The 26,169-nt window shown below is 38.7% G+C and overlaps 1 protein-coding gene across 2 annotated transcripts in view; it reads right to left on the reverse strand.

Moving 5' to 3' along the window:
* lingo1 (leucine rich repeat and Ig domain containing 1) overlaps positions 1-26,169 on the reverse strand; it is a 195,636-nt gene that overhangs the window by 145,020 nt on the left and 24,447 nt on the right. The gene's annotated exons all lie outside the window — the stretch shown is intronic.

Consider the following 26,169-nt stretch of genomic DNA (forward strand, 5'->3'; position numbering starts at 1 on the left):
AAAAGAATCCAGAAAACTGTTGAGTCTATTTTTAAGTACAAATATTACCTCCTTTTATTTAAACTTGTACAGCAGTTCCTCTTTCTTTCCTTAATCAACAGTGACTCTGAAAGCTTTGCACACAAATTCCCATATGTTTTAATGTAAGTTGACGCATTCATGGCAAAAAAAAAAAAAAAAAACTTCGAAGCTTTATGAATTACTTTTGGGGTAAGGGCTCAACTATGATCACATACAGGTATAAATAATAAGAGTTCTGTCACGAGTTCAGTGGGAAAACAGGACAAACTAAGAAACGGATGTAAGACTTTTACATGACTTTTGCAGTCAAAACAGCTCCGTCAACTTTTATTGTTCGTTTTTCAGTCTGCAAATTTCCCCCTAATTAATGCTTTTACTGCTTCTTTCACAGTACCGTTTGACTTCTCAAAATAAAGCTCATTTAGACTTGTAATTACTTTCCATTGTGCCTACCAGCAGGAATGCTCTTTTCTTATTTGTTTTAAAGTGCAAATGCATACCAAGAAGCTTTGTGGGGGGAAAATGTGAAAAACTTTGATTAGGCTGTCACCATATTCTCAGGGGTTCACTCTGTTATCACAAGAACCGGTAGTCAGACCTCCTTTGGTATTTTATGAAGACTGTTTGAAGATGCTGACGCAATTCCCTCTCTGCTGTGATGTCACTGATGCTAACTATCTTGCTTTCATCTTTTTTTTTTTTTTTCTGCTTCACAAGCTAAGTTACACTGCAGTTACAGTTGGATGGATCCTCACAGGCTCTGAAAGCCTGTCTTATTGCTTCATGTTGAGGCAATTTTTAAATTTCCCTACATCCTCTGAGCTTTTAGAAATGTCAGATTTCAACCGTTTGATCTGATCAATTGTGAAGCCATAGAAATCCGGCAGCAAATTTTCTCAACTTTGACACAGCAACATAAAGTTAAAATTAGATCAGAATAAAACAAGTGTCAATAAGCTTTGATGCAAATGAAAGTGCTAATTTTTTTCTTTTTGCATCAAGAAATACAGAGAAGAAATATATTTTAAGATTATCATGAAGGGATTTTTCATGTTCAAGTTAAATTTAGAGGACTCTGTTTGCTTTACATTGGTTCACATTTGTATACGCGTTGCTTTATCACTAGGCTATCCTTCAGATAAACCCTTTCTAAATTGTTAGAACTCATATTCCAAACATGAGCATGCTTGTTGATTAAACTTTAATTACATCCAGACCCACTTGCATTCTGCACATGTTGATGGAGTCTTCATTTTATTCCCATTACAATGCTCTGATTTAATGATAGCGCTCAGCTATCGATGTCTCCAACTCCCAGAATGATCTGCTTCAGATCAAGCTGAGATAGAAATATCAAGGCCAAACATGTAGCAAATAATTTTTTAATACACCATATGTTTTGTAATAGTCATGTCCAGAGTGGCTGTAGGAGAAATATAATCAATGAGTCCTGTTAATCAAATGACACTAACTATTTTACATATCTCTGTAGTTTTCGGAGTATAAGTCGCAGCTTTTTGCACAGTTTGGCTAGGGGTGTGACATACTCAAGTGCAACGTAAATGGGACTTTTTCTAAATAAATAGCAGTAACCACTAGAGGGCATTATAGATGCGTGTATCAGTATTTGCGACTTACAGCAACTCAGAAGAAGAAGCACTGCTCAGTTTTTGCTGGGCTTGGCGGAAATGTTTAATAGGGACACAGAGGAAGAAGAATTCAATGGATTTAGTGATTTAATGCGAAGTAAAAAGTTAAGTTGTCCTGCTAGCATGTTCTTTGTCCTATGGTTATCTGAATAATTTTACATGTGTTGTACTAATATACTAGACTTCTCCTTTGTTTCATGAAGCTAAATACACTTACAGCAGTGAAGCACGCATATATTCAGTCTATTATTGTTATCTATTTCTATTTTATGATTTGCCTTTCAAAATAAAATTAAAAAAGTGCTAATTATACTCAAGTGCGACCTATATATGATTTTTTCTTTTTATTATGCATTTTTATGTTGCTGCAACTTATACGCCAGAGTGACTAGTCCAAAGAAAACGGCACATACACTTATTTAATTAAAACAGTCCAGCAGGTAGTTGAGACAGGGTTGCCATGTTGTGTTTTAGGCAGGAATCGTAAATGAAAAGAAAACTGACCTACATTTGTTTTGACATCTGCCACACTGTAGTGGCAGGCTGCTATTTTTCAGAAGTTTTCTCCCCCTTAAAACTCCAGACGAATAGTGTGCAGACAAACAGGTTGTGCTCAACCTAAAATAGAGATGGTAGCACTAAGATGGAACGATGACTCACGCCCTCAAAGCCACAGTATGTACAGCATTTTGGAATCTTACAGCATTGTTATAAATTTAGATTATTTGCTTTAATGATTCAGGCTCAATGTTCCCATCAAAACCATTTAAGGCTGCTGGCATGAAAGATGTCTTCCACATCATGGTGTATACTGTTTTTGTCTGTTGTTCATTTTTTGTGTTACCGGTAAATATGCTTTTACAGGCCAAAAAAAGATGCTGATCTATATTTTCTTTTTCTATCTAAACATATTGATTATAGTAAGACTCTTTCAAAAAAACGTCATGTCTTTAGTCATCACACCTGATCTGACATACACCAGAGAGAAGGCTCACATTACAACATTTAAATTATACCTTCATTGGCTCTCTGTATGTTTCAAAATTGATGTGAGTCCTTTTTATGGTTTCTAAAACTTTAATGAACCCTTTTCCTTTATACTAATTAGATTTGTGATCCAAGTTGATCTGTGTTGATATGTTTTAATAATTTCACTTTTTCTTAGAACCCCACTGATTCTCCAGAGGGAACTGTTAGTGTTGGTTTGTCCTTTAGTTCTGCGGTGGATTTTTGCTTGCTGGGATGTTTGTGTGTGCTGCTTTGGGGAAGAATCACCTCCTCATGCTAACCATTTAAATTTAAATGCTGTTAATTAGGACTTATTTGTTTTTTTTTGTTTTTTTACATTAAGACATTTACTGTATTTCTTCTTATATATGTGGGATGTATACAAAGTTTTAATTGATATTGCCAATATTTTTATATAAATTCTTTTTGGCAACATTGATTAAAACATACTTTGATATGCAAATGTTTATGTCCATTGTTAAATTTTCATTTATGTTATGTCCAGGTTTTACTTTTACATTTTGACTTTATTTTTTACATAAATCTGGTTTTTATTTAGCTAAATTATACTGAAACATTTTTGAAGTGCAGAAATTATAAAGACAACTTATCATGTGACTTTAGTTTGAGGTTAGAGGAACAATGTCACTGCACAAAATGTTTAATTTCAATCCATAGTTTATTTGACTGAGTATAAGAGTTCATAAATTGATTGAACTTGGTTCAATTTAATATTTTCATTGTCTGTTCCTCATACATTAGTTTATCTAAAGGGCTCTATTTCCTGGAAAATCCACTTTTTGAGCTTTTAAATGTGTTAGAAAATTAATTCCTCAAAAAAACAACTTCAAAGCGGTATTTTGATCCATTCACTCATTTCTGAGTATTCATCTAAAGACCTGCGCTCTGAGCACCACATTTATATGTATGAAAGTGAAAACAGCCTCTTCCAGAAAGTGTGTGGTGCCAGAACCTCCCCCTGGCTAACACACACCCACTTTCTCTGCAGAGCTAACAGCAAAAACGCTTTCCTTATAAGCACAATCGGCACATTTGTCTTGTAAAAGTTTGAATGTTGTTTGTTTTCGTGGGCGAAAGGCAGACTCGCTGCCGAGACCGACTTTAGGTTGACGTCATGGAATGGGCGGCACCCACAAGGACCGAAAGATTGAGTCGTCTTACTTCCGGGTAGGAAAAATAGCTGTGAAAATAACAAAAGTTTCTTAAAAATTCCTTCTGTAGTGTATCAAAGGAATTATATTATCATATATATATATAGATAGATAGATAGATAGATAGATAGATAGATAGATAGATAGATAGATAGATAGATAGATAGATAGATAGATAGATAGATAGATAGATAGATAGATAGATAGATAGATAGATAGATAGATAGATAGATAGAGTTTAACCTGAAAGACTCAAGGCATGAATAAGGCCCTTTAAAGTATTGATCTATATTAACAGCTACACTGTTGGGAATATTACTTTGAAAAATATATAGTTATAGTTAATCACAATTTAATAAAAGATTTAACTGATTAAGTAACTAGTACTCACTCAAAGTATCTAGTTACCTGAAAAACTTTCACTTTGAAAAAAGTAGCTCCGTGTCACAATTAAGATTTTTCTAATCATTTTTCACTAGCTAATTGAAATGAGTAATTGGATGTGTACATGTATACCAACTTTAATCGTTTTGGCATTTAAACAGACAGCAAAAGCTAAAATTTGGGACTTTAAGTAAAACTTTTTAACAAAAGTTAATAAAATTACAATGTGTGTTTAACAGCATTACAAAATAAATCACACTGAAAAACTGAGTAAACTTGAAACAGTAAGAACCTTTACTTCTAAGTATTTAAGTGCACAACAAAAGTAAAAATTTAAAAAGCCCAAAGTAGAAAGCCAATCAATAATACTGCTCCCCTTAACCTACCCAGTTCTCCTTCTGAGCAAAGCCACTTTATGATGCAACACTGGTGGTGCCTTTGATCGTAGTTTAATACAGTTTATTAAATCATTTAAAAGTATTGCACTGCATTTCGTATAAAGTAATGGTAAAGTGCTGAAATGACAAAATAAGTGATGGCATCACCTGTTTTTAAATACCGTTTTTAAAACACTGATCCAATACACTGATACAATATAAAACAGGCACTCAAAAGGTCTTTTGATTTTTAATTTGTGGTTTTCCATTCTTCTAGAACTATTCTTTTTCTCCCATTGTCAAATGATGTTTTCAAAGCTGACGTTCAAACGATTTTGTCTGGGGAATGCAAGGCACGCTTGAATCACAAAATCTAAATGTAACTTCTTAAAAAGCAGCCTCCTCTGTCATCAACTGTATTTTGAAAGCTCAAAAATAGAAACTGATATTCACATCAAACGGGTTTCTAAATGAAAAAAGAGCTACATGTCTGTGTTATCTTCCACTGTGAGCACCCTGCTGCTTTTTATTAGCTACATTTCTGTGAAGGAAAAACGAGAAACTTTTTGGTGCCACCTTTGAAGCTTCCGGAGAGGTCTTTTTATGTTTTCTTATATATATATATATATATATATATATATATATATATATATATATATATATATATATATATATATATATATATATATATACATATATACATATAATATATATATACTGCTTTTTTCCCCCACATACTTCCAAGTCTTTTCGGTGTATTGGTTCCTTATACATTTAAGTTTCTTTAAGATGTTTTTTTTTTTTTTTTCCTGCCTGCAGCTGCTAAACTATCACAAAACCTAAAAAAGAAATCCAGAGAGAAAGAGATCAAAAGAAAAAGCAATTTCTAAATCAGGATGATGATTCCTTAAATAAGCTCAAAGGGGAGAGGACACAGTGGGTAAGAAGACAGAGGGAGTGGGAACAGGAAGACATTTACCAGAGAGAAAAATTGAGAGAGATGGACGAGAAAGACAGAAGACAGGAGGAGCTCGTTGCAAAGTGCACAAGTCAGTAAAAGGAGGAAAAGAAATGGAAGGGCAATAAAGAGATGGCACGGCATTTAAAAAACGCAACTCTAACTGTTCTTCCTTCCCTCCCACTTCCTCTCATTATCACCGCTCTCACCAGCATCGGCCTACTATATGTGTCACCACCGAAACAGGAAGTGTCAAGATTTTTTATGCATGTCAGGCATGGTGGAATGAAGGCAGGAATCCACACTCCAGCTGAATGCAGGCAGAAAACAAACACATTGGTCTTCTGGGAAAAGTGAAAACTATGCACGGTCTAAGTAGAAATCAGCTAGATGAATGTCGACATAAAAAAGTAAATGTCTTAATCGTTGATTGTTAGTGGTTTAATCAAAACAGAGCAGATTTACCTTCAGAATTACATTGGTTTTTGCATGTAATGTATTCATTGCTGTGAAGAAAAAAAGCAATCATGAAGTGCTTTCAGAGAACTATGTGAGGAGGTTTTTCAATGACTATAGCTTAACCTTCAACACAACAAACCAGACATCTTGTTCACTGTTGACACACTTGGGTTTCACACTATCAACCTGTCAGTAGAATAGAGACTTCCTGACAACATTTGCCCACTGTTTTCTATCTCAATGCTCAGTACAGTCCCCCCAAATGTGCATGCTTGATCCATTTCTGTACTCCCTGTATACACATACAACTATCACCCAGCACACCAAAAGATTTAAGCACATTTAAAGATGACACCACAGTGGTTGGACTAATCTGGAAAGGAGAAAAAAAGCTACTTACAGGAATGGAATTCTGAGAATGTCAGAGCTGTAACCTCACACCCAACACCCCCAACAAAATAAATTATCTTTGACCTCAGGAAGAAGTCAGCACCTGCTTTAATCTTGCTGTAATGGTGAGCCATGTGTGGCTTTATTGGCACCATCATCTCTGCAGACCTCACCTGATCCTCCAACAGCAAAGCTGTCATCCCAAACAGCAGCGCCTCCACTTTCAAAGTGTTAAAGAAAACCAACCTGAGGATGGAGCTGCTGGTGACTTTCAACCGCCCTGCAGTGGAGAGCCTCCTGACAAACTGCATGCCAGCATGGTACACCAGCTGCACTGAGGCCGACAGGAAAAGAATACAGAGGATAATAAACTCAGCTCCAAGATAATCAGCTGCCCCCCTCTTTCCCTGAAAAACCTCCATGACTAATGCAGTCTCAGCAAAACCCAGAACATAGTCAGAGACCAGTTACACCCCGACTCCCACCTGGTTACCCTGCTGCCCTCTGGCAGGCACTACAGCTGAACCGTGGCAAGCAGACTTAAAACCAGTGTCTTCCCCAGAGCCATTACTTCATTAAAAGCACACAAGCACTAAAACCTTAGTTCTCAGTTAAAGGACACTATCTGAATCAACAGCATATGGTTCCAATTTAAAATCTGTGTGTGATCTGTGCAAATCTCAGAGTAATCTGCATTCCATTTTTTTTATTTTCTACAAATAATGTGCAATAACACTTGCAACTTTCCATATATATTGTTTTTTAAATATTTGTCATCAAATTACATTTGTGTTCACCTCTAGCACAACTCTCATTTTTGTTGTATGCAAATGTATAATGGTAAAAAATACATTATTTTCTTTTCTATTCTCACTAAATAGTTTAAACACTGTTGCAAATATACAAACAAAACAGAGCTTGTTTGTTGTGGGAAAAGGCAAATATGTACTAAAAATGGGTTAATAATTTGTACCAGTATTGTATTTAATATTTTTAGGATATCTGGGAAAGAACATAAACACTTAATTAAATTGGAAATTGTCTATTTCAAGCAATCAAAACAAAAAAGGAGACAAATTACAGAAATATACATGTCAATAGAGAAATAAAAAAATTGTGGATAATAAGGCATTAATCAGTGATGAAAGTCAGGCAAGGAAAAAATCCCTGAACTTTTCTTTGAGCGATATGGCGGCGCAGAGAGAAATTTTTGAAAAATACATAGTCTTAGATGCATTCTGGTACATTCTGGCAGCTCGTTATTCACTTCTTAATCAAGAAACTAAGACTAATTGGAGCATCATCATTTGTCATTCAAACCCCTAGTTTGACTTAACATTAAGGACTTCCTGATCCTAAAAAAGAATTTGGATCATTGCTCAAAGTATAACAATCCTACAATCTAAGCTTTTCCTAAAATCTGCAAAAGATACAATTGCTAAAATATAGTAACATCAAAGCCCCAAATGGCAAAAAGAACACCAGTAACTATGATTCTTCTTCCACTTTCGGCTTTTCCCATCAGGGGTCGCCACAGCAAATGAGTTGCGCGGTAAACTTGGCAATGTTTTATGCCGGATGCCCTTCCTGACGCAACCCTCTCAAAGCAACCGGGCTTGGGACTGGCACAGAAGTAGAGAAGGGAACAGGGAGCAGCCCGGAGTCGAACCCGGGTTTCACGGATGGAAGGCGCCGCAAACCAGCACGAGCTAAACTGGCTATATGATATTCTATGAAAATACCTCAGTTATTTATACATTATTTCTGCTTTAGAAGTGACTGATTTACAACATTCACTTGCACTGTTTTCTCAAACTATAATTACATCAAAATATGGGATCTATTTAAACTATCTTTCTATAACATAATGCATCAATTCTTTAACACCAATACTAAGTAATCTGGGAAATATCAAAACAAACATACAAACTAAATTAAACATTGTAAACATTCTTTTTTAAGGGAGTCTGGGTCCAAACCATCAAATACTTATAATTAATGTCAACTATACTGAACTAAATCATGGTAATTAGGAAATACAAATAAATTAGATAGAGAAATGTATTCAAAATAAAAACTGAAACTCAAAACTAAAACTGAAATTATTTCTGAATTTGGTTTTGAGATTATTTTACACAAAAAGTATTTGACCTACACTACCTTAAAAATATTTTTCTTCCAGCCAAGACCACTTCAATTTGTTTTTTATCGTCTTCTCACAACTGAGGTCGTGACCACGCTCAATAATGACGATGCCTGCCATTATTTTAACACAAATTTGATCACAAACTCTTCAGATTTGTTTGTGAAAGTTTAGCGTGGGTCAGCCAGTTTTGGTCTCTAGGGAAGCAAGTCACGCTGACCACGTGGTGCAGACAGAGCCAATCAGACCCGTCGACGCATCCGAAAGCAACTAAAACGTCCCGTCATTGGTCAATTAGGCCGGGAAGACGAGAGATGGCCGCGACCATAGAGGAAGCGATCCGCGGAGAAATATAGAAAATAAAGCTAAAATTCGCCGATTTCAGACCATTTTTTCATCCGGAAAGCGATTTGTCCGTAAAGATCAGGTCTTTATTTCCCGGAAAGTACGTTCGGTTTGCTCAAAAACCCGGATTTCCGGGAAGTCCCGGAAGACTTTCATCACTGATTAATAGATTGGAAAACATTTACATGTGCATGCATCCACATACACACGTAAACAACTAAATTACAATTACTTCTGATCATAAACAGACCTATTAGCTCTCATGCATACAACACATGACTTATTGAAAGCATCTAATATAAAGTTTGTCAAAAGGAGTTTGAAATGTGCGTCATCAACATCTTACTAATTACTTCTTTCAAAAGTTCGAATTTCAATCCTATCGACCGGATATGATTAACTATGTAAAACGTTGCAGTTCAGCTAACGTTTTATACTTTAAAAAGGTTAATAAAGTATATTTGTGATTAAGTAAATGACCATAAAGAAAAACAATGTGATGTGTTAATTTTTCCACTTTAATTTACAGCATAAATCCAGGTATTAAGAATATAATGTCTAATAATACCAGTGTGTATCCAGATTGTGTATATATTCTCTAAGGATGATTTTGCATAAGAAAACATTTGGAAATAATAAAGCATGCTGAACTAATGTCGTGATGTTACTGTCTTCTCATACAGCATTAATCTGCTGCACTAAATTTAGCACGCCCTTTAGCTATGAGCGCCGTTGTGTGTCAACAAAATAATGTATTGGGATGGCACCCAACCTGCTCTTCATCAGGCTGCTGATTACTGACTCTTATTACTTGACTTCATATTGATTTCATGGCATGTCAGCATGCAATGGTGATTCATGGGCTTTACAAATGCTGTATCAACATTCTCTCTCCTCTCTGACCCAAAAGCACTTCAGGGTGTTCTTAGGTCAGATTTGTACAATTAACGAGAGTTTACAGCTGTCGTTATCCTAGACCGATGATGCGGAATGCCAGTAATAGATGCATGGAAGAAACACCACAAGATAATGTTGCTTACATGCTCCCTATTGATTTTAGATGCATTTGCTGATCTTAAATCTGCAGCAAGGACAATGTTGCATCTGTGTGCACCAAAACTATACAGCAAAATTTGATAACATGCAAAATAAAACCTGATGTAAGGGTAACATTTATACTTAAAATATTGACTTTGGATAACTTGCAACTCCCTCTTTGCAGCTGTAAAGCGGAGGCAGCAATCAGACTTCCTTTTTTGAAACTAGTAAGTGGTATCCACAAACAAGGCAATTTAGAGACAACCAAGTAATTTGTGACACAAGCAAGTCAGTCTGTTTTCACGTCAAAGTCAATAAAAGTTTAAAAGTAAAATAACACACTTAAATTCGGTTTCCAAACTTTTTTCTGTTTCTGCCTATATAGTTTGTTTTGTCTCTCGCAGCTCTTCCCATGTTCCTCCGCGTAGCTAATAGCTTGCAGTTTAAACTGTGCTTTAGCTATGTTATAAACAATGTTGTTCTGTTCATGCCCACACTTCCCTCCCCTGTTCTCATGCCGTCTTCTTCTACGTCCCACAACAACACATTAGGTGCACCACATCATAGGGCGCCCCCTACAGTTTGGAGAAAACCCCATGACTTTTAAGTGCGGCTTATGGTCATGAAAATACAGAATTCTTTTTCATATCAAGCACTGTCATGGTGAAAACTTAACGTTAAAAAGGTCAATTGTGAACTCTGTTTTAATCATGCTTGTGAATTTTACTTAAGCGTTCAAAGTTTGGGTGGACAGTTTAACTTTACACATTCCCACATTTAAAAAAGTATCAGCCAGTAAATGAGACACGATAATCACTCATCTCACTTAGATATAAAGTAAAGAACAAAACTTTCGACACACCTTGTCATTCAAAGAGTTTTCTTTATTTTCCTGACTATGAAAATTGTAGATTTACACTGAAGGCATCAAAACTATACATAATAAAAAAATTGTGAAACAAATGAAAATATGTCATATTGTAGGTTCTTCATAGTAGCCACCTTTTGATGTGATTAGTGCTTTGCACATTCTTGGCATTCTCTTGATGAGCTTCAAGAGGTAGTCACCTGAAATGGTCTTCCAACAGTCTTGAAGGAGTTCCCAGAGATAATTAGCACTTGTTGTCCCCCTGCCTTCACTCTGCGGTCCAGCTCACCCCAAACCATCTTGATTGGGTTCAGGTCCAGTGACTGTGGAGGCCAGGTCATCTGGCGCAGCACCCCATCACTCTCCTTCTTGGTCAAATAGCCCTTACACAGCCTGGAGGTGTGTTTGGGGTCATTTTCCTGTTGAAAAATAAATGATGGTCCAACTAAACGCAAACTGGATGGAATAGCATGCCGCTGCAAGATGCTGTGGTAGCCATGCTGGTTCAGTATGCCTTCAATTTGGAATAAATCCTCAACAGTGTCACCAGCAAAGCACCCCCACACCATCACACCTCTTCCTCCATGCTTCACGGTGGGAACCAGGCATGTAGAGTCCATCCGTTCACCTTTTCTGCAAAAACACAGTGGTTGGAACCAAAAATCTTAAACTTGGACCCATCATACCAAAGCACAGATTTCCACTGGTCGAATATTCATTCCTTGTGTTATTTAGCCCAAACAAGTCTCTTCTGCTTGTTGCCTTTCTTTAGCAGTGGTTTAGCAGATATTTTACCATGAATTCACACAGTCTCCTTTTAACAGTTGTTGTAGAGATGTGTCTGCTGCTAGAACTCTGTGTGCCATTGACCTGCTCTCTAATCTGAGCTGCTGCTAACCTGCCATTTCTGAGGCTGGTGACTCGGATGAACTTATCCTCCGCAGCAGAGGTGACTCTTGGTCTTCCTTTCCTGGGGCGGTCCGCATGTGAGCCAGTTTCTTTGTAGCCCTTGATGGTATTTGTGACTGCACTTGGGGACACTTTCAACGTTTTCCCAATTTTTCAGACTGACTGACCTTCATTTCTTAAAGTAATGATGGCCACAGATTTTTCTGAGCTTAGTTGCTGTTTTCTTGCCATAATACAAATTCTAACAGTCTATTCAGTAGGACTATCAGCTGTGTATCCACCAGACTTCTGCACAACACAGCTGATGGTCCCAACCCCATTTCTAAAGCAAGAAATCACACTTATTAAACCTGACAGGACACACCTGTGAAGTGAAAAACATTCCAGCTGACTACCTCTTGAAGTTCATCAACAGAATGCCAAGAGTATTCAAAGCAGTAATCAAATCAAAAGGTGGCTGATATGAAGAACCTAAAATATGACATATTTTCAGTTGTTTCAGACTTTTTTGCTATGTATATAATTCCACATGTGGTTATTCATTTGATGCCTCCAGTGTGAATCTACAATTTTCATTGTCATGCAAAATAAAGAAAATTCTTTGAATGAGAAGGTGTGTCCAAACTTTTGGTCTGTACTGTATATGTACAAAGTTGATATATGGACAGTATCTTAGCATTTTTTAACACTGCACTTTTCTGGACCGAAATGGAATGAGGTGTCTGTTTATTGCCCGGATTGTGTTCTTCGCAGAACTTGCGCGTTTGGAGGTATGTAAGTGTTTCAGCTTCCCTTGGTGCCTGTTCCTGGTTGCCATTTGCCTGCCGAATTCCAAGGTACTTGTAACTGTCCTCAATGTCTGCCATTGTTCCTTCTGGGAGTGAGACCCGTCCTGTGTGGACTACCTTGCCTCTCTTTGTGACCATCAGGCTCCATTTCTTGAGCCTGAATGACATCCCAATGTCATTACTGTAGATCCTGGAGGTGTGGATCAGGGAGTCAATGTCATCCTCGCTGTTACAATGTAGTTTGATGTCATAGAGGAGGTGATGGTGGCCCCATTTCTGAATCGTTATCCATACCCAGTCTTGATGATTATTTGGCTGAGGGTTTCAGATCTATGCACAACAGCAGTGGGGACAGAGCATCACCTTGGTATATCCCACATTTGATTGACACTTGTGCAAGTGGCTTCCTATTGGCTTCAAGGGTGGTTTTCCACAGCTTCATTGAGTTTTCTATGAAGGCTTTTAGAGTCCTGTTGATGTTGTACAGCTCCAAGCATTAAGTGATCCTGGATCACGATTGTTCACCCTTCTGTTAGGCATTCGGGGTGAGTCCCTTCTCTAAGTTGCTGGTTCATTTGTGCAACCAGGTGCTCATGGAGTGCAGTGAGCAGCAGCTGTATGGCTCATTTGCAAAGTGCAGGACTGGCTTGCAGGAAAATCAGGGTTTGATTCCCAGGAGTGGAGTGAGCTATTAATGGGGCAATTACCGTATTATATTAACATAATCAAGTAAGGGTTCTTGGGCAAGACCCATTACACTACTGCCTACTTCATAACCCATCAGAGACAATGACATGTCATGCTGGTTTAGATGTCACCCGCAAAAATAGATATGTATAGATTTTAAGGCTGGAGTAAAAATAAGGGAAACATCTTTTGTTTTTTTTGTCTGTGTTTGAAGTTTTGACTTATTTTTATTCTTTTGATCAAAGACAATTTTTACCTGTGTTAGACTAACAATACGTGTAACTGTCTGTACTGGGCTTTGTTTTTAATTTAATATAAAACACTATGGAATACTTCATCTCAAAAAGAATGCTGCCATGATTCTAAATTACTTTATGAACGGCTGGGTACTTCCTAGGATTTTTTTAATTAGTCTGCGGTCTGTCCTTCATTCCCTGTCATGTTGCCATAGCAACGAGAGAAGAACAAAGGAGTCAATTTTATATATTCTTACAGAACAAAGACTGCTTCTTGGGTTGACTACTGAAAATAAAAATCACAAGTGTTAAGGAAATAATTATGATAAAAATAGTGGGGGAAAATCATTCATTTTACAGGTTTAATGCTGTTATAGTCTTTTCCGTTAATATTTTTGTCATTTATACACAAGTACAGCTTGTATTGAACTCTTTCCCTGATTCAAAGAAAGATAATAACTAATTACTATTAAATATTTGTATTTAACATTTTATTTAAAAAAAAACACAGTCAAACCATTGAAAACATTGAAAATACTTTGTCTATTATCCCTGTAATTTCAAAATGTAATTGTGTTTGAGAATGTTCTGAAAACTGACGTTGATTTTCAAATTCATATATTTTCATGTAAAAAAAATAGACTTTTATTTAAATTTTCCTGCTTTTATTTTATGATGCTCAACATAACAGGTGAGATAAAATGTATGTAAGTTGACAAACTGACATGTAAAGTACCACGAACAATCACGATCCTAATCAATGTAGATTTTTTTTAAAACACATTGCACAAAGCAGTTCTTTAAGTGTATGTTACAGTATTTTAAAAGGTACCAGTTGTGTTTTGATTTTAAACCCAGAAAGTTATAACTGGCCAGGAGTCTACTGAAAAAGAGGTGACTGCACGTGTTGCATCTGGTATCATAAAAGGGTGTAGATAGTTCTGTGTGCCACAAAACTATGGCTTAACCCATGTGCTATCTTAGATGACCCCACCTTTACATGGACGTGTTATTCCTACCATGACAAAGGTGGAAAGATCTCATTTAATCCATGAACACCAGTTTGTTTGTGTTTGTTTCCCTTTCAGCTTTTCCCATCAGGGGTCGCCACAGCAAACGAGTTGCACGGTAAACTTGGCAATGTTTTATGCCAGATGCCCTTCCTGATGCAACCCTCTCAAAGCAACCGGGCTTGGGACCGGCACAGAGGTAGAGAAGGGAACAGGGAGCAGCCCGGAGTCGAACCCTGGTTTCACGGACGGAAGGCACCGCAAACCAGCACAAGCTAAACCGGCTCCCTAATCCCTGAACACCAGTGAAGATCACAAATCATTGAAGAAAAAAGGTTCAGAGCACTGTCTAGTGGGTCTAGATGACCCAACTCCCAATGTTAAAGTGTCTAGGATAGCACAAGGGATAAGGAGTGAGTGCCCGTCACTCAAGTTTATTTTAGCGATTCGGGATAAGAGTTGGGACTATTGACACAAATTTAAAATTTTCTTGTATTCCTGCTCTCAAGTGTTCCCTTTCTTGGTGGAGTGCTCCTGCCCAAGGTGGAGGAGTTTTAATATCTTGGGGTCTTGAGTCACGAGTGAGGGAAGATTGGAGAGTGAGATTGATAGTGGAGTCCACCGTCATGCAGTCGCTGTACCGGTCTGTTGTGAAGATGGAGCTAACCCAGAAAGCAAAGCTCTCAATTTACCCGTCGATCTTCGTACCATTGCTCACCTATGGTCATGAGCTCTAGGTCACGACCAAAATAATGAGGCCCAGAATACAACAGCTGAAATGAGCTTCCTCCACAGGGTGGCTGGGTGCTCCCTTAAAGATTGGGTTAGAAACTCACCCACAAAGAGCTTGGAGAAGAGCTGCTGCTCCTCCACATCGAGAGGAGCCAGAGGAGCCTGACCCATTTCCTTTCATCCATCTGTTTACATTACTGGTGCAACAAAAATGGCGATCAATATTGGAGCTCTTCAGCTGCACAGTTTTGAGTCAAACGTCAGCTCAAATGAAGAAAATGAAAATGCACATGGATCATGTCGTCTACAAGTGGATGCATCAGAATGGAGTGGAGCAGGTAGCTTGTGGCCCGCCGACTGTAGCTTCTACATAACACCTACAAGCTTTTTCCAGCAGCTATTTTCATCTGCTCCTGATTCACAATGATTGGAATAAAAAATAATTTATTGAAACAATAAATTCCTCCGTGGCAGAAACGAAGAGGGCTTCAGAAAGTGGGCAAACTAAGGCATAGGTATGATAAAAAAATATCTATGGAGGGAATAGGAAAATACTCACAACAAATTGTCTTTGAATATCATATTCCACCAAAACAATTTTATAAATATTTGCAATAAAGAACTTCATAAGACTACGTCACTCCAACTTTGCACAAGCCCCCACAATGTCTGCTCTGGAAAAAGCTTTAACAAAAGACCCCTATGGTAAAGGCCACATTTCTGAATTCTATAAATTATTGATGTCATCTTCCCCTGAATCCTCACTGCTTCACTTAATGCTTGGATTTCTGACTTCGAGGAAGAAATTACCACTGAACAGCGGAAGAAAGCATGTATAATAGCCCAAACACAAACAGGCAACACCCGGCTGAAATTACTGCAATATAACTGGCTGATGAGACTCTATGTTACTCCAGAAAACTCAATAAATTTAACAGTAGCATCCCAGACCTCTGTTATAGATGTAATGCAGCAAAAGGCTCCCTGTTTCATTGTGTTTGGAGATGTCCAAAAATAAAAGAATTCTGGACAGAAGTTAAAGGTAAAATAGAGGAGATGTTTTTAATCCATCTGGAATTGGAATAAAAAGTATTCCTTTTGGGGTTTATACCAACAATTTAAAATAAGTAGCTAAAAAAAAAAAATTAAGTGACTTGGGAATGTTACAAGCAAAGAGAATAATCACTCTCTCATGGAGAAGGGGTGAACAAGCCAAGTGTTAAAAAATGGCTTCAAGAAGTGTCTGTATGTTTACCATTGGAAAAAATAACTTTTTCCAACTTTTGTGGACGGTTCATTAATTAAATCAGAAAGAAAAATCTGACTGATTTTTTTCAAAAGCTTTAAACACAATAACACTTCCTCTGCGGCTCTAAAATATTATTTTGTACATACTAATGCTGATTGCACCTGTTTTAAATGATGCTCAACTATTGTATTTTGATTTTATTTTCTACTGTTTCTATGTTATTGTTGGATGTATATATTTTCTTTATCATTCTAACTACTGTTCTTAAGACAGTTTTTTATATTTTGTTTTTCCGACACAATTAAAGTTGTTTGTGTTTGGGATCTTTCCGTGAGCAATTTCAGAGAACTAATCAACTCAGCAGAATGGAAAAAAGTGTTTGGAATGTGAGTTGATTTAATCATGAAAGACAAAAGCTTCCTGTGACTACAGCAGCAAATCAAAGAGTATATTGACAACTACCTTGTGACGTATAGATAATTCACTCACCATGTAACTAGGGAGACCTAAATAAAAGTGCGAGAAATCGTACCTGACGCTTGGCGTCTCAATCCTTTGTTAATACTGTATGTGTTTTCAGAAATAACCTTGACAGTTATCTGGTGTAAGATGTAAAATCAGAAAATAAAAAATAATAATAATAATAAGTCCAAATTTAAGCTTAATTGTGTGTATCATTATAAAAATGCCACAAGATCATCTTAAAAACACAGAAAACCGAATTTCCATTGGAAGGGGTCTATAAATATAAAATCATGTAAATCTCCATGATAGTCATCCATCAGTTTTCGTCATCTTTCTGGAAACTGAACTGACCTTTGAATTTCAAACCAGGTAAGGCTCAGTGAGTGTGCTCTCTTGCTAAACATCATTAAACCACCTTTGCGTTGGACTGTTGTCAGGCAACAATGACACACAATGAGCTTTCCGTGGCTCTGAGAGAACCACCACTCACACAAATGTATTTGCATAAGTATCCCGACCTGCTCATAATTAGCCAAGCAACCTTGAGTCAGGTAGCTAAAATGGTGTGAATAATTGTGTACCTTTTGTGCTCAGGCCAGCAGACTGGGCTACGAGGATGCTAAGACGAGAGAAAAACATCAGCAGATTTTAGTCATAACACTCCTCTTTTTAGAGCTGGGAGTTAATGATACAACTGCAGAGCTAGTGTGTGATTATTGAAACTATTTTATTTGTCTTTTTTTCTCATAGACACATAATTTGAGCACAATTTAATTTTTAGATGTGCAACAGTACCTTCCAGTAACGTTGCACCCTTAAAAATGTGTGCCCAGAAATGAGGAAGGAGTTGTAAAAAAATCATTTGTCACATTTGACTTGTTGCTTTCCAACAATATTAAATGGTGAGGGACTCTGATTTTGTGCTCTTTTGCTCCCTGATTGAAACAAAGCAAACCTGCTGGGTGTGAATGTTCCAGGCAGAAATGACAAAGCACTCTCTCTGTGGGGAGCTGATTGGAGGGGGGTAAACCCACAGTTTAGTTAAGTGCACCAATCAATACCAGGTCTAAATTGTAAGCGGGTGTGCAACAAAACCCTAAAATGACAAAAACTAAATGTTCAACTCTGATGTGATGGATTTCTCAAAAATCTGCATATTAACATAGTACATTTTGGATTAAAGTTCTGCTTTAATCAAAGATTTTCAAAGCAATTACTCATGAGATCAGTGGAGGTAATGCAGCATGACGTGGTATTAAAGCCTGTAAAAACATTAAACAACTGTAAACTGTGCTACTTCTCAACTGTATTTATAAGTAACCTCAAGCAGAAATCACTGACATAAGCATAATCGGGGGGTATATACATTTGCTTAATTTGATGACGTCAGCCAGGAGCTGGCCTTTGCAGCGTGGCTGCGTTTTGCCCATGAAAACAAAAAACATCTAAACTTTTGCAGAGATGGATGTACATGCTCTGCATATATGAGGAAAGTCTTTTACCGATGTCCCCTAGCTCAGCAGATAAAGTGGGTGTGTGTTTTAGCCTGGGGGCGGCGCTGTCAGCGCAAAATGTTCCTAGAAGTGGCTGTTCTCCCACAGACATACACGTGAAGGTGTGGATATTATCATTCTCAGGAATTGGGAGGGGCTGGTGCTCAGAGAGCATGGTTGGATAGGAATGCTCAAAGATGCATAAATAGAGCAAAATACCACTTATAGTTTTTTTTATTTATGAGGAATAACAATTACAAGACATCAATTAGCTCAAAAAAGTTGATTTTGCATGATAAAGGCCCTTTAAACAAAAACAAAAAATCTATACAGTATTTATATTGGCATTGGTTTTGATTCCAAGGGGTGGAATGAACTATTAATGGGCCAATTACCATCACATTGGTCTGCATCAGGAGCTGGGGAACCAGAGCATTATGATGTAAAGTGGCCTCCTGGAGCAAAATGGAAATGGACTAAATGTGACAACAAGTTTCAGTTGGAATGCCACTACTAAAGTAATACTACTCATAGAGGTTACATCCAGAGAATGTGGAGTGAATGAATGCTTTGAAACCCATAATAAAGACTAACTGCCAAGCAACTAGTAGCTCAATGTTCCAACAGCAATTCCTATCACAACTTAAGATTGAAGCAGTACAACACCATTGCAAGACCACGAGAGAGCCAACTGAACACCCCCCCAATACCTACAATACCTACAGAAACGCTGAGCGAAGCAGCAACTGACCAGAAAGACACTATTATGTCTAGAATGAACATCCGACAATCCCGACACCAACTAAATGGTAAATACTTATATAGTGCTTTCAACCTTCTTTCGAAGGCCCAAAGCGCTTTACAGTCACAGTCCCATTCACCCATGCACACACACACATTCACACACTGATGGTGGCTCCACTGCCGAACACTGGCGCCAACCTCCCACCAGAGGCAAAGTGGGGTTCAGTGCCTTGCCCAAGGACACATCGACACATGGGTGTGCAAGGCGGGAATCGAACCTGCAATATTACGATCATGGGTCGACCGCCCTACCGCTGCACCACGGCCGTCCCCTGACTAAAACTAAAAACTTAACTAAAACGGTTAAGTGATATACGACCTGAAAGTCTCCTGGAAACTGTGACAAAACAGCAGATACAATTCCTACCACAACAATCACAGACACCAATGAACTGGTTTACACTTCAGCAGCAGTGATCCATGAGATATATGGCTATAAGAGCAACCATGGGAGAAAACAATACCCACCATGGAGGGAACGGTTGGAGGCTAAAATCGAGGCAGTTCTGAGGAATGTGAGTCAGCTGACGGAAGCCTAAAGAAGTGCAATGAAAAAGAAGTGCCCAACCTGTGCACATCCTGAATTGATTAGCAGAAAGCCTATGACTCAATGCCACACACGTGGATCACTGAATGCTTGGAGCTATACAACATCAACAGGACTGTAAAAGCCTTCATAGGAAACTCAATATAGCTGTAGAAAACCACCCTTGAAGCAAATGGCAAGCCACTTGAGCAAGTGTCCATCAAATGGGGACAGGAGAAGCTCAGCCAAATAATCAACAAGACTGGCTATGGATACCGACTCAGAAATGGGGCCAACATCAGTCACCTCTTGTACATGGATGACATCAAGCTACACGCTCAGAGCTACGAGTTATTACTCTATATAAAATAATAGACTATTCTATAAATGTATTACTATTTCACCCAAAGTTTTAATATTATGTGTGACACAAAACCAATATGCAGTTTTGGCTTCAGTTGAAAAAAAATGAAATTATTCAAAATGAACGAATACTTATTTCTTCAAATCAACACAATTATAACAATTAGATTTTTGAAAAGTTGACGATTTATGAGACTCTGTTTTCTACCAGCTGTGGGACAGTTTCCATCTAGAGGTCTTTTATCCACACCTTGGCTGAGTCACCTGTAAGCAGGGAGCCTTGTTCCTCTAAAAGACAACCCAAGAGCCAAAGCATTAAAATAACCCAGAATGATCTTTTTACATGGCGTGATTTAGCTGTTCTTTGCCACAAAGAAATCAAAAATGAATTGTAACAGTTTAAGCATGCTCAAATTACTCTCAATTTAGTAATATGTTTGTGAGGATCTGGGACACTGTGGCTTGTAGGGATTTCTGTACAATCATTGGATAATCGATTTAATGGTTAAAAAAATTGATACTTCAGAGAAAATATTCGTTTGCAAAATTTTGCTTGGCTTGTCCTTGCTTTTTCGTTAAGAGGTTCGTTCTTGCACTATTCTTTTTCTTAGAACTGTCGTTTGCCTTACTTTTTATAAGTCAGTTGATGTTATCCACTCTCATTTGAATGAATTCATGGTCATTGAGGTCTTTGGAATGTCACAGATACGTTTCGCCATTTTGTAGTTTGTTTTTGTCGAGTGTCTGCTGCTTGACCTTGTTCATGTAAACATCTTAGTAATTTTAGCAGTACAAGCATTCTTAACTTTTCTTTATATTTGTCTGAGCAACGATTGAGTCAAAGCCTGCTAATCTGCACAAACTAGCCAGGTACTTCTGTATTTTAGATTTGAAAAGGTCAATGTTTCTCATGTCAGGTGGGAAATTTAGCAGAGCAGCTAAAAAGCTTTGTCTCTCATGGTGCCAAGGTGGCTACAAGTAACAGTAAGGTGAAAGGAAGATTGAGGATCTTAAGAAAGCAGGAGGCTAAGGGAAACTGGACAGGTACGACAAGGAATTGTGTATGGTTTTGATGGTGTACAGCAGGAGTTTATAGTTGATCTTAATCTGAACAGTAGAAAGTTTAAGGGATTTGTGGGAAAGGCTGAGAAGTGGACTATAGCGAAAGACCATGCAGCTGGAGTGAAGGGTGGACAAGGGCAGAGGCAGTATGTAGTAATTGAGGGAGAAATGGAAGAAAGATTTTGGTATTTCACATGAAAGTGCCAGTCAAATCATATTTTGATCTATAGTTTAAAAGCAATCCAAGTGTCTTTTAATAATAATTATGCTGTTTTTAGGCAAAACCAAAAAACCTGTGTCTTCTTCTAGGACATAGTTTCTTCAGAGTGGCAGAAGTTCATTCAGAATATGCCTCTGATTTGTGAGAGGAAATGTTGGCGTAGAATAAACTTGTCCCGGGTTCCCATCTTCCCGTTGTTTACACACTCTCCCGCTAACCTGCAGCTCCTCACACCGCAAACAGCATTACAGGAGCAACAACAATTACGAGCAATAACGGAGCTATCTAGAAAAAAAATGTGTCCCCTGGACAGAGCCTCGGGCCAAACCTGAATCTGAAAGATTTTTGTTAAATAAACTGAGTGTCGTTTTAAAAGGAATACACTTAATCAGTCTAAGGGAAGCAGATTTTGTATTGAAAGACTGTGTTGAAGGTGCAGATGAAAGCTGCACTAAGATCAAGGAGGATGGAGAAGGACCCAGATTCTGTAGCTTTAAGGAGAATCTTGGTAATTTGATAGAATTCATAGAACTAGGGGAACAGAAATAGAACTGGACAAGTTCAATGAAGCAGTTCTGGGTTAGATAGCAACCTTTTTACCCCCCAGTCAGCTGCTTCTACTGCAACAGGCAAAAGAGAGTGAAATACCTTTCTGACCCTCAACTTTAAATGAGATTTGACTAATTTCTTGCAATATTTTGAGGTTTGTAAAAATCTGTTTTAGATCTTTTTCATCTCTGCACTATCGTGCTGTACAGCTAGCATGAAGGAAATGGCCTCCAGGGTGGGCAGATGTAAAAAAAATTGAAGCCACAGCCATGAATTTAAACAAGATCTCTTCTCTACCAAGCTTTAAATATTAGGAATTCTTCCCATGCATGAAATACCCCTTAACTCTGGGCCTTTCAAAAGGAGGGCAGGAAAAAAAAAAGAGGTTTTGGTCACATAACATAACAAGTCATCCACGGGTCACTGACAAGAATTTACTGCATAAAAAAGTCATCATTTTGGCCTCGTAATAGTGAGCAGAGTTGGAATAAATCAATAAATAAGTAAGGAGGACCATGACACTAACTGCGAGTGCAGTAAGGGAAACCAAAGCGAGCAGATGCCAACTGATGCGATGGTTTGCATCATATTGGTCCAACACACATTCTCTTAAATATTTTGGGCTTCTTATAGGTTTGGTTTAGTACTGGGTTAGACTGAGGTCAAAAAGGGTTGCAAAAAGAAGGGCAACCCCCTGCCTCTCTTGTGTTTTCTCACCAGTGCCGGATGAAGAGTGCTCAGCATGGCTAAACTTCTGATACATGCAAAGGGACGTGCAGGCTAACTCAAATCGTTCCTGATTGGCTCTTTTTATTAATCTACCAATTGAATGGAAAATGAAATATCCACTTAATCTTGATCAGGCCAACTTAAAATCTGCTCTTCCGAAGTTCTACCAGCATGTGAAGTGTTCTACAAGGGGGGAGAACACTCTGGTACATGTCTAGACCAACATCAAGCATGAATACAGAGCCCCCTCCCCCCCCCCCCCCTCCCCCACCTCAGGCAGTCAGACCACCTTTCCCTTCTCTTCCCAGCCTACACCCCCCTCATACGCCAATCCAGGCCCACCACAAAGACCATCATAGTCTGGCCTAATGATGCCCTTCCCATGCAACAGGACTGCTTCCAACAGACAGACTGGAATTTATTCCACCATCAGGAGCTGGAGACACTCACAGGAACAGTGCTGGACTATATACATTACTGCATTGGGAATGTGACTGCGGACAACACCATCAGGGTTTGTCCAAACCAGAAACCCTGGATGACCACCCAAGTCCGCTCTCTCCTCAGAGCCTGAGACGCTGCCTTCAGGTCAGGGGACAGAGCACTATACAGTGCTGCCCGAGCTGACTTGAAAAGAGGAGTAAAAGCAGCCAAGGCAGACCACAGGATGCACTTAGAGGCTGACATATCCAGCAATAACCCGCGAGAAGTTTGGCCAGGCATCCAAGAAATCATCAACTTCAGGGGTTTTGATGTGTCCACAGCAGCTCCAGATGCTACATGGGCAGAGGAGCTTAACTGCTTCTTTACTCACTATGAATCCAGTCATAATGAAGTGCTTTGAAAGGCTAATCCTCCTGTACGTCAGGGACCACCTTCTCAGAGACCTTGACCCCACCAGTTTGCATAAACAGATCCACAGAGGACGCCGTAGCCGTGGCTCTCCACTCCGTACTTGACCACCGCTGGAGCAGCAGCAGAGCGATGTTCGAATGCTATTTGTGGATAACAGTTCTGCCTTCAACACAATAATCTCGGACAGACTCTGCGACGAACTGCTCACCCCCCCCCCCCCCACACACACACACACGCAATTGGATTAACAACTTCCTCACAAACCGATCACAGACTGTGAGACTTGGCCCCCACCGCTCCTCCACCCGCACACTGAGCATCGGCGCTCCACAGGGCTGTGTGCTAAGCCTCCTGCTGTACTGCCTCTACACGCATGACTGCCGCCCAGCCCACAAAAACAACAGCATCGTCAAGTTTGCCGACGACACCACGATGGTCCTCATCCCCAGGGGTGATGAGTCTGCCTATAGAGAGGAGGTCCTGAAACTGACAACCTGTTTCTCACCCTGAACACCAGCAAAACCAGGGAGATAATCGTCGACTTCAGGAAGCATGGCGCAGACCCCCCCCCCACCCCCCATATTAATGGGGAGCATGTAGAGAGGGTACACAACTTCAGGTTCCTCGGCATCATCATCTCTGCTGACCTCTCCTGGACAGCCAACACCACTGCCATCATCAAAAACGCTCAGCAGCGTCTGCACTTCCTGAGGGTCCTCAGGAAAAACAACATCAACACCAACCTGCTGCTGACCTTCTACCAGTCATCCGTTAAGAGCTCGCTCACATACTGCATAACCGTTTTGGTTTGGCAGCTGCACGGTCGCGGATAAGGAGAGACTGCAGAGAGTCGTAGAGACGGCTCAGAAGATCTTTAGGTGTCCTCTCCCCAACCTGACTGAAATCTACTCCGCACGCTGCATCACTAGGGCCCAGAACATCATCAAGGACAGTTCACACCCCGGCTCAGACATGTTCAACCTGCTGCCCTCTGGGAGGGGCTACAGAGACATCAGAAGCAAAACGACTCTAAAACAGCTTCTTTCCCAAGGCAATAATCATCCTCAATTCCAAAATGCACAGATAATATCTGCAATAGCACACTCATATGTACATGCTTATATATATATATATATATATATGCTTATCCATATCCATGTCCACATAATTGTCTACCCAACGTCAACACTCTACCTCATTGCCACCTCTTGCACATATGACATGTTTGCACACAATTTTGTACGCAATTTTACACACAAATCCTGGGCATTCTATATTACAGTTTATATTTGCATACTTGTTGTACATACTGATTTATTTAATATTATATTTCGTTATTTTGTCATTCTTGCACTGACATGAAGATGCTTCAATTTCATTGTACAATGGACAATGACAATAAAAGCAAATCTATCTATCTCTTGATTAGAACACCCCCAGATTTAATGCAGCCTTGCAGTAACCTGGAATGTACTCTTATTCACACATCGCTATGGAGGTTTTTAAGTCTGTTAAAGCAGTTGAATTTTGACCAATCAGGGACTCAGGTTTTGTAGTGACGTATGGTTAGCATCCTTTTCAATATAAGCAACTGCAAACTGTTTAAAAATTGATCATGAAGGAGTAATTAATCATTTTGGTTTGTGCCTCGGCCAGAATGATGCCCATCAGCGTGTGCGCTTCTACCATGAAAACAAACGTCCGAACTTTTACAAAGATAAATGTGCATAATATGCAAATAAAAGGAAAGCTTTTTTCCAACCACTGCTAGTTCCGCGGTGAAGGTGTGTGTGTTAGCCTGGAGCAGTACTGGTAGGACAGACTCTTCCTGGAAGGGGCTGTTCTCACTGGTCTACGTCAAAACGGGAGAACCCGCTCATTTTTGTGAATTTGGATGGGTTTTTAGAGGAACACTCAGAAATGTGTGAATGGATCAAAATGCCACTTTGGGGGTGGTTTTTTTTGTGTGTGTGTGAGGAATTATTATTATAACACACTGAAAAGCTCAAAAAGTTATTTTTGCATGATATAGGCCCTTCAAACATTTTTTGTATGTATTCAATCATTTGAAACGTCTGCTGAAGAAAAAAAAGGAGGAAAAAAAAATTTAAAATCGGAAATCGATTTTTTTGTGGAAAAAAAATCTGGGATTTTATTTTTTTGGTTATATTGCCCAGCCCATTGTTCTAAAGGGCTAAAAAAAATAGAACAAAAACATGGATCCACTTGATTAAACAGTAGAATAGCACCATCAAGAGCTATCTGGACTCATTTCAAGCTTTGTCTGTGCTCTGAGCTATTTATATCTCATCACGTACTCCAGGTAACAGATTGTTAGACTAGCTTCAAACTGTGAAATATGCAGGCGGATGCAAAAACTTCCATTTCCATCTCAGGCAAAAAGGAAAAAAGAAAAGAACAGCAAATAATCATAATAACAAAACAGGGAAGATATTAAACATTTGTTAAAGAGAACAACAAAAAAACCATGGGATGTTAATGACTGCACAGTTTCTGCAGTTGGTGAGTCATATTAGTGAAATATGTTTGGCTAGAAGATAATAAAGCTGCAGTGATGACGCATTTACAAACAGGCAAAAGATGAAATAACATGCTATTTTAAAGACATATGGTGATGCTATACATCAGCTAGATGGAAAACCTATTGCATTTATATGCC

This window comes from Oryzias latipes, chromosome 6 (genome assembly GCF_002234675.1).
Source record: "Oryzias latipes chromosome 6, ASM223467v1".
In the NCBI taxonomy this organism is placed as follows: Eukaryota; Metazoa; Chordata; class Actinopteri; order Beloniformes; family Adrianichthyidae; genus Oryzias; species Oryzias latipes.